Genomic DNA, 12,069 nt, shown 5'->3' on the forward strand with positions numbered 1-12,069 from the left:
CGTAAAAGGCCACCAGGTTGGTCTGACAAGACCTGCCACTGATGAACCCATGTTGGTTGCCCCTGAGCATGCATTCCCCCGCAAGGCCCTCCTGACTTCCTCTTTCCCATCTAAGCTCTTTGTTACCTGGTCATAGAAAGAGACCAGGTTAGTCAGGCAAGATCGCCCTGGCACGAACCCGTGTTGGTTATGCCTCAACATCACTATATGTATATCTATATATTAGTGGCGTTTCATTTTAATCATGGAAAAAAATGTGGATTTTAGGTTAATTTTTTTAATCTGAAATTTTTTTATTTGGCGGGGCAGGGGAGGTGTTATCAGAGAAAACCAGGATTCCTGGTGGTCACTGTCAATTCTGAGCTTGCATGAGTCTTTCTGAGGAGCCTGCAGGGTGCCAGGGGCTTTTTAGGGACGCAGGAGCCTGGCTGGGCCTGCAGGCAAAGGCAGGCGCTTGTCTGGGATATGCAGAAGCACTGCCAGACTGTGACACCTGGTCTGTCTGGGGCAGGGGGATCGTGCGGTACAGTGGAGCCTTACTGCCTGCCTGGGGCCTAGCTGAGCCAGGAGTGTGCTCCCTTTTCCTTGCACCCCCGGAGGGTGCCGTCTCATGGCATGGATGTGGGGGGATGTTGGGCTTCTGCACAGTGATGCAGGCAGTCCTGGGGAAGACTGCATGCAGGGCCGGGTGTCGAGACCCAGGGAGCTGGAGAAGGAATGCGACCCCCAAGCAAACAGGGAGCAAGCATGTCGGCACGGAGCTGAGGCCTACGGAGCTGGTCTGGGTGACTGCCTCTGGCCACTAGCATGCAGTGTGTGCAGGCCCCGGAGCAGAGCAGGAAGGAATATTATGGCCAGGCAGAGATCCCTAGGTAGGCCAGGCTGCCCTCAGCAGCAGGAGGTGCAGGAGGAGTCAGCAAGCAGGGGAAGCCCAGCTCCCAGGCTCCCCGTCTACCTGTAAAAATCGATCCCGAGGGCAGCACCCAACACCTGGGCTGGATTTCACCAGACGGGAGCAGGGAAACTCTGACTGACTGACACGCCTGGAGAACCTGCATCACGGCCTGGCCGGCTCACAGGGCAGAGCTACGGTGGACGAGCCAGACCAGCCTGAGCCAGGCCTTGCAGCATGGGGTCTAGAGCAGGGAGCACAGCAGGCCCTGCCCCACCTGAACCTGAAATGCTGCCCCTGCCCTGGATCATCCTCCGCTCCCTGGGCTTCTCCCCCCCCCCGGTCTCCCCAGTCCTGAGGGGACTCTCCTCAGATGCCTGAATCCTCCCAGGGCAGAGGCAGGCACACCTCAAGACTTGCAGTGGGGACAGTTCCCCCTCCATGCCTGTGATCTGTAGACAGTGAGGGAAAGCCCCTGAAGAGGGAGGACAAAGCATCTCAGGCAGACAGACAGCAGCTGCATTTCTGTGCAGCAACCTGTCGCCTTTCACAAGCCACTCCTGTTACCAGTCTGCTCTGTCACAGGATGTGAGGGGCTGTTGAGTTCGCTGCCCTCCTCAGCGTGCTTCACCCTTGCTCGGTGGGACTTGGCAACAGCGTTCGAGATGCCTGAACAGCGGGCACAGTAGGTTGCTACCCGGGGAAGCTCAGGCATCTCAGAACCAGTTAGTGTCTAAGGTGCCACCTGTCCTGCTTTCCACCGGGCTTTAGGCTCGAGCAGAGGAACCACCACGGTCTCCTGCTAGGCCACGCGCAGAGTGAAACATCGACCTCCTCTGTGTGAAACGGAACCTGCCGCTCTGCTGACTTAGCAACCAGGAGGTCAGCAGTCGCAGGGATTTTCAGCAAGCTGCAGGAGCAAGTAGCTGTTTCTGGAATTGCAAGGAAAGAATATCCCAAGGCCTGGCACCCACCAAAACTCATCCTTGGGGTGTCAGAGCTGGAGGGGCAGATATTCTATGTCCTTGGAGGCAAAGTCTGCAGAGGCTGCAGCATGTCTCCCTGGGAGCTGAGGGTTGGCAGTATCTGATACAGTAAAATGCATCTTTACTTTGGAGAGTATCTTTCCTTCAAATTGTGCAACAAAGCACTTTAGAGTTAGTAGCTTATTGCCTGCCCAGAGACACGGTCGTTGCTTTGCTCACTAGGGCATCTAACTGCCTTAGGGATGTAATAAACCAACAAGCTATAGTCCCTGAAAATACCAATGCAGTAACATCTGCAGCAAATATAGCCTTATAACCAGCACAACAATCTCCTTTTAGCTTCTACTGTGCAGCTGTCTATAATGCATCCATCCCATGTTCTACCACACCGAAGGGCACACAGTGATCTGAGATCCCTGGGTTACGCTTTTAACTGATTAATACATTTTCAGCAGGCTGATATTGAGCTTATGAGATACAGAGGACAAAGAACAAGAACAAAAGCAAAACAGAAACACTTTTAAACAAGAACACTTCTGAAATGCTTACTCTGCACATGCCAGCTGCTACTGAACAGAATGCTCAGGGGTAAAATCAGCTGTCCCTTGGCAAGTGATTGACTCAAACTGGAAGAAGAGTTCAAAATGGAGAGATTTTAGTTGGGTTTCACTGGACTGATGTCTCCATCCTCCATCCAAATTATCATCTGGAATTTGGGTTTTTCACCCTATGAACCTGGAATTCTTCTGTCTGACTTAATCTGCAAGACATCTGGTAAAGTGTCTGCCTTCCTTTATATTCTGCATGATGTCAATTTATTAGCAATGGTGAAAAATTGCTCTACCAGAAACTGAAGGGTTAACACATACTGTTCTAACGCAGGTGAGCCCAGAGCACTGTCTTGGCCCTCTTTAGAGAGATGCAATTAGAAAGCTTGGAACTTTAACTCAAGGCTTCATCAGGCTGACAAGCAAGGCTAGAAAAGGTGGCCTGTTCTGCTTGCAGGGAAACTGAAAACCCTTAACAAACGCCTGTGAACCAAAGCCTCTAGGCCCTGCCTGCAGCTTTGCAAGGGGCTAATTGTGCAAACCAGGCTGTTGCTCTTATCAGCAACTTGGCTCAGAAATATGGGCAGAAGGTTGACTGCAGCCTAGAACACTGCTAACCCCTGTTATCCAATGAGTACACAAGCTGATCTCATGCCCGTGAGCAAGCAGAGCCCTGCACCGCCCCAGCAAGGTAATAAGCAAGACCCAAGCATTGGAATGCAGAGTCCACAGATGGGACACAGCTTTCCACAAGTCTCACCAGGCCTTTCTCCTGGCCAGCTTCTTAAAGAGTTTAGCTGGGTCAACATTGCTAGTGCGCTGGGTGCACTTTTAAGCCAAATAACTCAGCATGCCTCCTGATCTCGCCCCATGGTTGGGCCTGTCAGGAAAAACATCCTCAGAACTACAGTACTCAAGAATCTGTTTCAGACTTGATTTTGGAGGCTGAGATTTGCAATCAACCCACCAAACCCGGCAGTGGTGGGCTTCACTGTAGGTCACCTGAGGACAAAAGCGCACCACTTACTGCTGACACTTCCTTACTGCCTACTCCTAGGTTCTTAGGCATACCTATTCACAGTTACTTTTTGAGATCAAAGTAGCAAGCAGAGAGCAGCACAAAACCTGGAGTAAGGGGGGAGGGGGTGCAGAGTTAATTTATTTCTGGGCTTTTCTGGGGAGCATTTGGTGGATAAGGGTGGACTTCAGCTGAGACACTGAGGTAGAAGCCTGGGGCAGTTATCTGCCTCTCTCGGGCCCAATGTCAATGTTTCTAGCAGAGAGTGTGTAGAACTTCTTTCATTCTCCAGCTCATTTGTTCCCATGACAAAGTACCAGAGCCTGGCAGGACTGCAGACAAGGGCAGGTATGTACTACAGATCTTCTATTCCATCTGGACTTCCTCACAAGACCACAGGTAGAGTTTAAGCCCCCAAAAAACAAAATCTGTGGAGAGAAAGAGCCCTGCGAAAGGGTGTCCTGTTCAAGTCTCGTTTGGCAATCTCGTTCAGCCACAAACACAGAGATTCTGGGTTAGATGGAGAATGAGCTGCTCCACTACCCAAGGAAATGCAGGAGGAGGGCTTCCAATTAGTTTAAAGTTTTCCACTGGTGTAAATGGAGAACTCCACTTTGGCCAGTGATCTGCTGCTCAGAACATGTATGAGCTGTAGGGAAATCAAGCCAAAAATGTTAATTCTGGAATCAATAATGTAACAACAGATCTGCCCCAGAGCATCTGGCCCAGGGACAGAGCTACAGGATCACAGCTGGGCAGTCTGTATGGACTCAGCCCAGAGATGTTGCTCACTGCAGCTCCTGCTGTAATCAGCCGCAGACGCTAAGCCCCAGGTTTGGTCAGCTGGACCTCACGTGATAAACGTCTACATGACCGTGTAACTCCTTTCATAGAAGGCAGACATGTCCAAGTTAAAAGTTATTTTCCTGCATAAGTACTAAAAGAGGGTGCCAGCATAGCAATAAAACACAGCAGCAGAGTGAACAGTGGGTGTGCTGAGAGTTAAGATATTATAAAGTTTTACATTAATGGTTTTCCTATTGCTTTTCCCATCTGGCCCAACTTGCACCATTGTTAATCTAGTACTGGCAAGAAACTGTTGAAGATCTCCAACTGTTTTATTCTGGCAAGGAAACATTTCTGTAGCTAATACTGTGTGTGTTTCTTCTTTCTGTGTAAACTATAGTGTGCCACTAGCAGAAAATAGGAGGAGCCCAACTGTCATCCGCATTGAGGCCCTGACACCAGGAAGCTGATTAGGTGAGGCATGTTTACACAGCACTTCATCTGGTTTTCTCTAAAGTAAATGTAAATAGATCTCAGCTCACCAGCTTCCTTACACTGCAGAGCCTCAGATGCTGATGACACTTGAGCGCCTCCTGTTCTCTGCTAATGGCATGCTACATTTTATGTCTACATAATTTTGTAACTCCTTTCATGAAAGGTGGAAATATTCCAGTGAAAGTTTTTTCCTGCATATTCAAATCCTTGAAAGACTGCCATGAAGAAAACAGGAACATTATTCTCCCTTACAACAGAGAGCAGGTTACAAGATAATAGGTTTAAATTGCAGCAAAGCAGATTTAGATCCAAAGGTGACAATTTCTAATTTATGAATGATGGGGACAGTGGAACAAGCTTCCCAGGGAAGATGTGAGATCATGAAACCTCCAAGGAAGAATCGAGATAGGCATCTCCCTGGGAGGGCCTAAGGATGGCAAATACTGCGTCTGGGCGGAAGGCTGGGCCAGATAATCAGATGATTCCAGCAGGTAAGCCATTCCCCATATTGCAAAGAATAGCAGGGACCTGGGGATATCCATCTAACCTGAGGGAAACTTTCCCCACCCCAAATCTAACAACTGATTTAAACATGGGCACGCTATTTAGGCATTGAAGAAAAAAAGATTCTCCACACTAGCTCAGAGCACTGACTCACTAGCTTCACGTCCCACCTACCCTATTGCATCTCCAGCCATTTCTGATACTGATTTCTGATGCTTCAGAAGAAAGCAAGGGAGAAAGAAAAACAAACTCAGATTATATCTAGCCAGTTGTCAGGGAGGGGGCGCAGGGAAAAAGTGGAAATCCTTCTTGACCCTTCAGGGTGAACCCTGAAGCATGAGATTTTTATCATTATTGTCTTAATACAAAACTACAAGTGTGTTGAGCATGCTGAAGGCAATACAGGCATCCCTGTTCTTTCCAAGGTCCATTGTGATAGGCAATAAAAAAGGGAATTTGCAGGTTCCAAAGCCAAAACCAGCCACCCAACCATTCAGTCTGGCCCCCAAGCCCCATGTACACACAGGCAGTAGAAGCTGAGTGAAAGCACACAGTTTAGAAGATATCTAATCTTGTAAAGACTCAAAGCAATGATGAGTCAACCATTTTCTCTCGTAAACTTCCAATGTTCAGTTACCTTGACAGCTATGAAATTGCACCTTATTTTAAGATTCAAATTAATCTAACTTCAGCTTCCAGCTATTGGATCTGATTATGACTTAGTCAGCAAAGCTGGAAAGCTCCTTGTGTGAGTACCTGAACGCAATGATCAAATCCCAGCTCAGCCTATTCCTTGATACCTTGAATGGATCGAACTCCTTCAGTCTCACATTGGAAGGCTTGATTTCTCCTCTGGATAACTGTTGTGACTCTTCTTTGAACTCATTTGAGTGTTTCCATTCATCTTGAAGTGTTGATAGAGCATATTATAGTCTAGTGGATACAGAGCACTGTTCTGTACAGGGAAAGTTCATTTCCCTACTGGTACCGAAAGCTTACAACCAGCAATTATCTGCACAACACCCCAAATCTTTCTTTATTTCACTGTTTGTTTAGACAGGCTCCCACCCAGACAGTCTGTCCACTCTGTGGACAGTCTCCCAGCCTGCATTCTTGGTTTCCAAACATGGGTGCATTAAAATGCTTTTTATTAGCCAAGCCTTGGCCAAGGAGAAATCAGCCTCCTGGTATATCAACACAACTGTATTTATCAGCTAGACCTGTAATGAGATCAATAAAGACAACTGGCTCATTTGACAGGGCCTACCTCCCATGAACTAGGTTGACAGACACACATTTACCCTGTAACATATATGTTAGCCTCTAATGTGATATGAATTCATAGATTTAATAGATTTCATAGACATTAGGGGCTGGAAGGGAGCTCATGAGATCATCAAATCCAGCCCCTCTGCCAGAGGCAGAAAGTCTGCAGGGATCAGATGAGCCCAGCAAGATAAACATCCAAATGTCTTTTGAATGAGTCCAGAGTAGGTGCTTGCACCACCTCTGGGGGGGGAAGTCTGCTCCAGACCCTGGACACTCGGACTATAAAGAAGTTTTTCTTATATCAAGTGTGAATCAGCCTTCTAGAAGTTTGTGGCCATTAGACCTAGTTATCCCTTGGGGAACCCTGGTGAACCCAGGTTCTCCCAGATCCTGGTGCACACCCCCTTATATACTTAAGTCCCCCTTGAGCCTTCTTTTCGCCAGGCTGAAGTCCCATGTCCCTCTGCCTCTCCCCTGTAAGGCTTGTTCTCTTGGCCTTTGATCATATGGGTGGCTTTCCTCTGGACTCTCTCAAGCTTATCCACATCCTTCCTGAAGCGGCCGGGGGGTGGGGGGCAACACTGGATGCAGTACTCCAGCTGCGACCTCACTAAGGTGGAATAAAGCAGGAGGATGACATCATCCTGCTCTTTTCCAAACCAAAATAGAAGCATTTATCAAACACTCCCACCTTTTCTACATCATTAACAATTTCCAACTCAAAATTGGCCTACTCCATGAATAGGTTTACTTTTGATCTGACTTAAATAGAAGGAAGTGTTTTTGTCCTTAATCCTGCCAGCTGTAGATTTTCCTGGTGCCTGTACCTTTCCTCACAACTTTCTACACTTAACAATCAGTGTAAGTTAAGGCTCAACTCATCATCAGGAGATTACTCCTTGCTAACCAACAGGCACCAAATGGGACACAACCTTGCCTTAACAATAAACGTGAAACCTGTCAACCTGTTCTGTTACCACAGTTAACACCCCCCAGTGAAACCATCATAATTCACGGATCCTATATGTCTATCCCAGGATGTGGTACCTCTCATTCAGTGCACCACATCCTCTCAAGGAAACAGTGTGTGAAACTGGAAAAAAAACTATACTCCAGAATGAACAATCACAGAAAAAAGATAAAGGGCAGAAAGAGACATGAACACAGATAGGAGAACATTTTTCACAGAATCGTCACTCCCTTTCTGACACCTTCAAAAGACAGACTTGGGAAGAAAAATTAATTTGCTAACTGGACACCCGGAACTAGAAACTTTCCACAAGCATTTAATTTATGGCTCATTATAATCTATCAGGTACCTGTTACTCTCTTTGCATGCTACAGGTAATAACGACCCTCTTGAATGACCTTGCTCTTCCACTTAGATTATCCTTTTGACTGCCTTTCTCTCGTCTCTTAGCTACCGGATCATGTTTCTTTTATCCCATTTTTATTTACATATTGAGTTTTACACCAGCCTTTGTTCCATTTGCTATTTAGCTCAAGCAGTGTCCGCTTTTTTCTCAGATGTGAGGAAAGCTACTTGGTAGCCAGAAAGTCTGTCTACATCCTGCCCAACTACATAGCTGGTCCAATAAAAGACATGACTCCCAAAAATCCCTACCTCACGTTTTCCCTGGACCATTGTGGCTACACTATTACTCCAACACTACTACAACATGAGTTAGGCATTTTCTTTCCCCTTTTCTTGTATTTGTGGAAAGTATTCAATATATTTCTTCAGAATTTGTCAAGAACCATGAGGATTGCAATGCTAATATTTTTAGAAGGAAGACGAACATGAGCCTGCAGTGTAATGCTGCGGCTAGTAAAGCAACCAAAATGCTGGCTTGCATCCATAGATGCTTCTCAAGCAAATCCCGGGACATCATTCTCCCTTTGTACTCGGCCTTGGTGAGGCCACAGCTGGAGTACTGCATCCAGTTTTGGGCCCCACAGTACAAAAAGGATGTGGAGAAGCTTGAGAGGATGCAGAGGAGAGCCACATGCATGATCAGAGGTCAGGAAAACAGACCTTACAACAACAGGCTGAGATCTATGAGGCTCTTTAGCCTGGAAAAGCACAGGCTCGGGGTAATCTGATGGCCACCTATACATTTATCAGGGGTGACCATCAGTATTTGGGGGGAACGTTTGGTCACCACAGCGCCCCAAGGAATGGCGAGGTCAAACAGTTATAAACTCCAGCAAGACCGTTTCAGGCTGGACATAAGGAAGAATTTCTTTACTGTCCCAGCCCCCAAGGTCTGGAACAGTCTGTCATCGGAAGTGGTTCAAGCACCTACCTTGAACACCTTCAAGAGTAAATTGGATACTTATCTTGCTGGGATCCTAGGACCCCAGCTGACTTCCTGCCCTGTGGACAGGGGGCTGGACTCAATGATCTTCCGAGGTCCCTTCCAGCCTTAATGTCTATGAAATCTATGAAAATATGGAGAGGGTATACATAAAACAGCCTAAAAAGTGCCAGGTAACAAAGGACTCTTTAACAGAGTAGCAGGACAAGAATCAATGGCTGGGAGCCAGAGTCAGACAAATTCAAGTTAGAAATAAGGGTCAGAGTTTTAACAATGAGTATAACTAAGCACTGGCACAAGCTACCAGGGAGACTGGCAGATTTGCTAACCTTAATATCCTCAAAACAAGACTGGACCCCTTTCTGGAAGATAAACTTTAGTGAAATACAGTTTTGGGGCTCAATATAAGGGAAACACACCAGAATCCTATGGCCCATGTTCCACTAAAGATCAGACTTAGCAATCTAATGATACACAAATATGTCTTCCCAAATTACTTTGTGTGTTAACTAGAAGAAGCCTGCTTACTCTTTGCCTCTTACTCTGTTTTCTTTTGACCTCAACAACTTACTATGGTAATGTTTCTGCCTTGAGCAGGGGCTTGGACAACATTAAGCCTTGTTTTCCTATGATTCTAATTAAAAGTTATGCAGAAAAATGTATTTTCTCTTACTGCTTTTGTATGTACTGCCTACCATTAAGGAATATCACCTTGTTCTTACATTGCAATGACTTCCAGATCCCGTTTTTCTGAGGTGATAATGTTCATCTGGAATCCTGTGAAGCCTACAAGTCATTCAGGTTTTTGTTCAAGCATGTTTTACTTTGTCCTTGTCACCATAGGACTTCATCGACCACCACAATGCCTCTACCTTGATTGGTTAGTTTCCTGTGACATTTCTCAGAATCCTCTCTGGACTTAGAGTAAGTACAAAAAGCTCTGTTTTCTTCATGCTCTGATCTTTGCAGCACATTCCCCCTTTTCCTGATGGTTAGAATTTTGTCTTCGCATGGAACGTCTTCCCTAGTGAATACTGATAATTATCCACTATCTTATTGCTATGTTGAAAGATTGTTGAAAAATAATCATAAAGATCAGGAAGGATCATTAAGTAAAGCTGAATGCCCTGTCTATCACAGGTCATCACATTTAAAAAAAATGGCTCTGTATTAATTAGTGAGACAAGTTTCCATTGCAGAAATCTGGCTGGTTAAGCTTTATCTTGTCAAGACCTTCTAGGTGTTTTGTCATTTCAGCCTATTTGTCATGCACAGATGTCAGGCTTTTCTGGTTCAGTCCTAGAGCCCTTTTTTAACATCAGCATGTCGATCACTCTCCAGTCTTCTGAAAGGCTGGCTACTTTATTAAAGCACACTTTTACTAACAGCTCAGCCCCATCATTCCCAGACATTTCAGAAACCCCAGGTGAGTCTGGTGACTCTCAAGAAGAGCAGTGCTAAATAAACTAGTGTTTTTTCTTCTGCAGGCTTCTTGCTCTGGCTGCAATTTCAAGGAATTGCCCCCAAGGTTCCCCACATGCTCCCTATTTCCTGGTGTCATCTGGATCAATTTTCCACATTGTGCAGGACCCTTCTTTGCTTCTGTAATGTCTCCAGCTGGTGTTTACTCAATTGTGCCCTTATGCTTCTGGCTGTTCTGGTCCTTCTAAACTTAGCAGTTCCAAACTCTCCAAGCTATTAATCGTTATCAGGCAGTCTCTGAATCTGCTCTTTGCTGCATCCTCTCCAAGGTGGAATGACACAGAACTGAGCACTGCGTCCCAAATGACAGCATCCCATGGAAGCATAATAATGCCTTTCTATAAGTGGCTCGCTGTTCTGAGCTCTTCTGTCACTGAGCCACCCACAGTGATAACTGGGTCATTGCCCCCGACCTCTTACATGTTTGTGTTGCTGTTCATGGTTTCTACTACTGTAGCAACACCAGACCCATTGAAGATCAGGACTGCATTGTCTTAGGTCAGCGGTTCTCAACCTTTTTAGACTGGAGACAGTCTAACCTTTTAGACCACCCCTCGGAAAATCCTGACTCTTAGCTTTCACTTGTTTTTTGAATACTGACAAAATATTGCAATTCTTCTGTTGCAAGGAATTCAGAATGACCACAGCAGTCAGAATGTTTTCCTATTTGAATGGATTCTTATCTGAATTCTCTGGGTTCATCTTGTGAATCATGCATGGGGGTTTGCACACCGAACAGTACAAGTATTGAGCAGCACCCTGTGGCACGCTTCAAAGGATTTTGTGACACCCCTGGGTGCCCCAGCCCCCTGGCTGAGATCACTGGCTTAGGTACCGCACAAGCAAGTCAGCCCCTGTCTGAGAGAGATCTTGCAAGCTGGGCTCCACCAGACAACTGGCAGATGAAAGAGAAAAGTGGGCCAGGGGCCAAGGGAGCAGAAAGAGGAGCACGTTCAGCACAGTCGGCCTAGCCCCAGCTTGCCAGAGCTGCAGGACAGGAATGTTTTGTAGGCGTCAGAGCAGAGGCAACTTCCAAGAAAGGATTTGATGAGCAAGCTTCTGACTCCTGACAGGAACCATTCCTCATGTAATGGCACCAAGGTGCTGGAGAGGCAGAACTCACCAGGCATGAGAGGTTGGTGTCATTTGGTAGAACAGAGTGGAAGGTGAATGGCGTGGTCACAGATCTGATCCACAGGGAGGGGCTACCCTACAGAGGGCCTAAAGGGTAAAGATGAGGCATTTGTGACACGAAGGATCCAGCAGGCCTCCCAATGTGAATGTCACCTCCACTAAAGTGACCAAGATTTTTTCTCAGGCTTCCTCATAGATGTACTGCTGCTGTTCCCTCCACTCTCACCGGTCCAGATTCTCTGCTCTGCAGCCCTTTCCACTGCTACACTTGCACTTTATGGGGCTAGGACAACAAATACTGAATCCACGGTACTTCCTCCTTCCATTATCTCTGGAGGCCTGTTGTTACAAATACTGGTGCAGTCACAGGACAGGAAGGAGTTCTGGATTAAGACTAGCCCCTGCCTTCGCTGGCCGCCATGTTTAACAACCCTGGCCTGTCCCTGCAGCAGCAGGATGCTGGCAGTGCCCTTGTCCCTCTGCTTTACTGTGGCAGCTTAGTGAGGGGCTTGGTGTTTTAGGGGCAGTTGTGAGACAGGGCTGTTTGTGTGGTTTTGGGCATAGGATAGATCAGTGGTTCTTGATGTTTTTAGACAAAAGGCACCCCTCATTAGCTTCCATGTACTGGGTCAGACCA

Source organism: Crocodylus porosus, unplaced genomic scaffold, assembly GCF_001723895.1.
Source record: "Crocodylus porosus isolate Cpor-Errol unplaced genomic scaffold, CroPor_comp1, whole genome shotgun sequence".
Taxonomy (NCBI): domain Eukaryota; kingdom Metazoa; phylum Chordata; order Crocodylia; family Crocodylidae; genus Crocodylus; species Crocodylus porosus.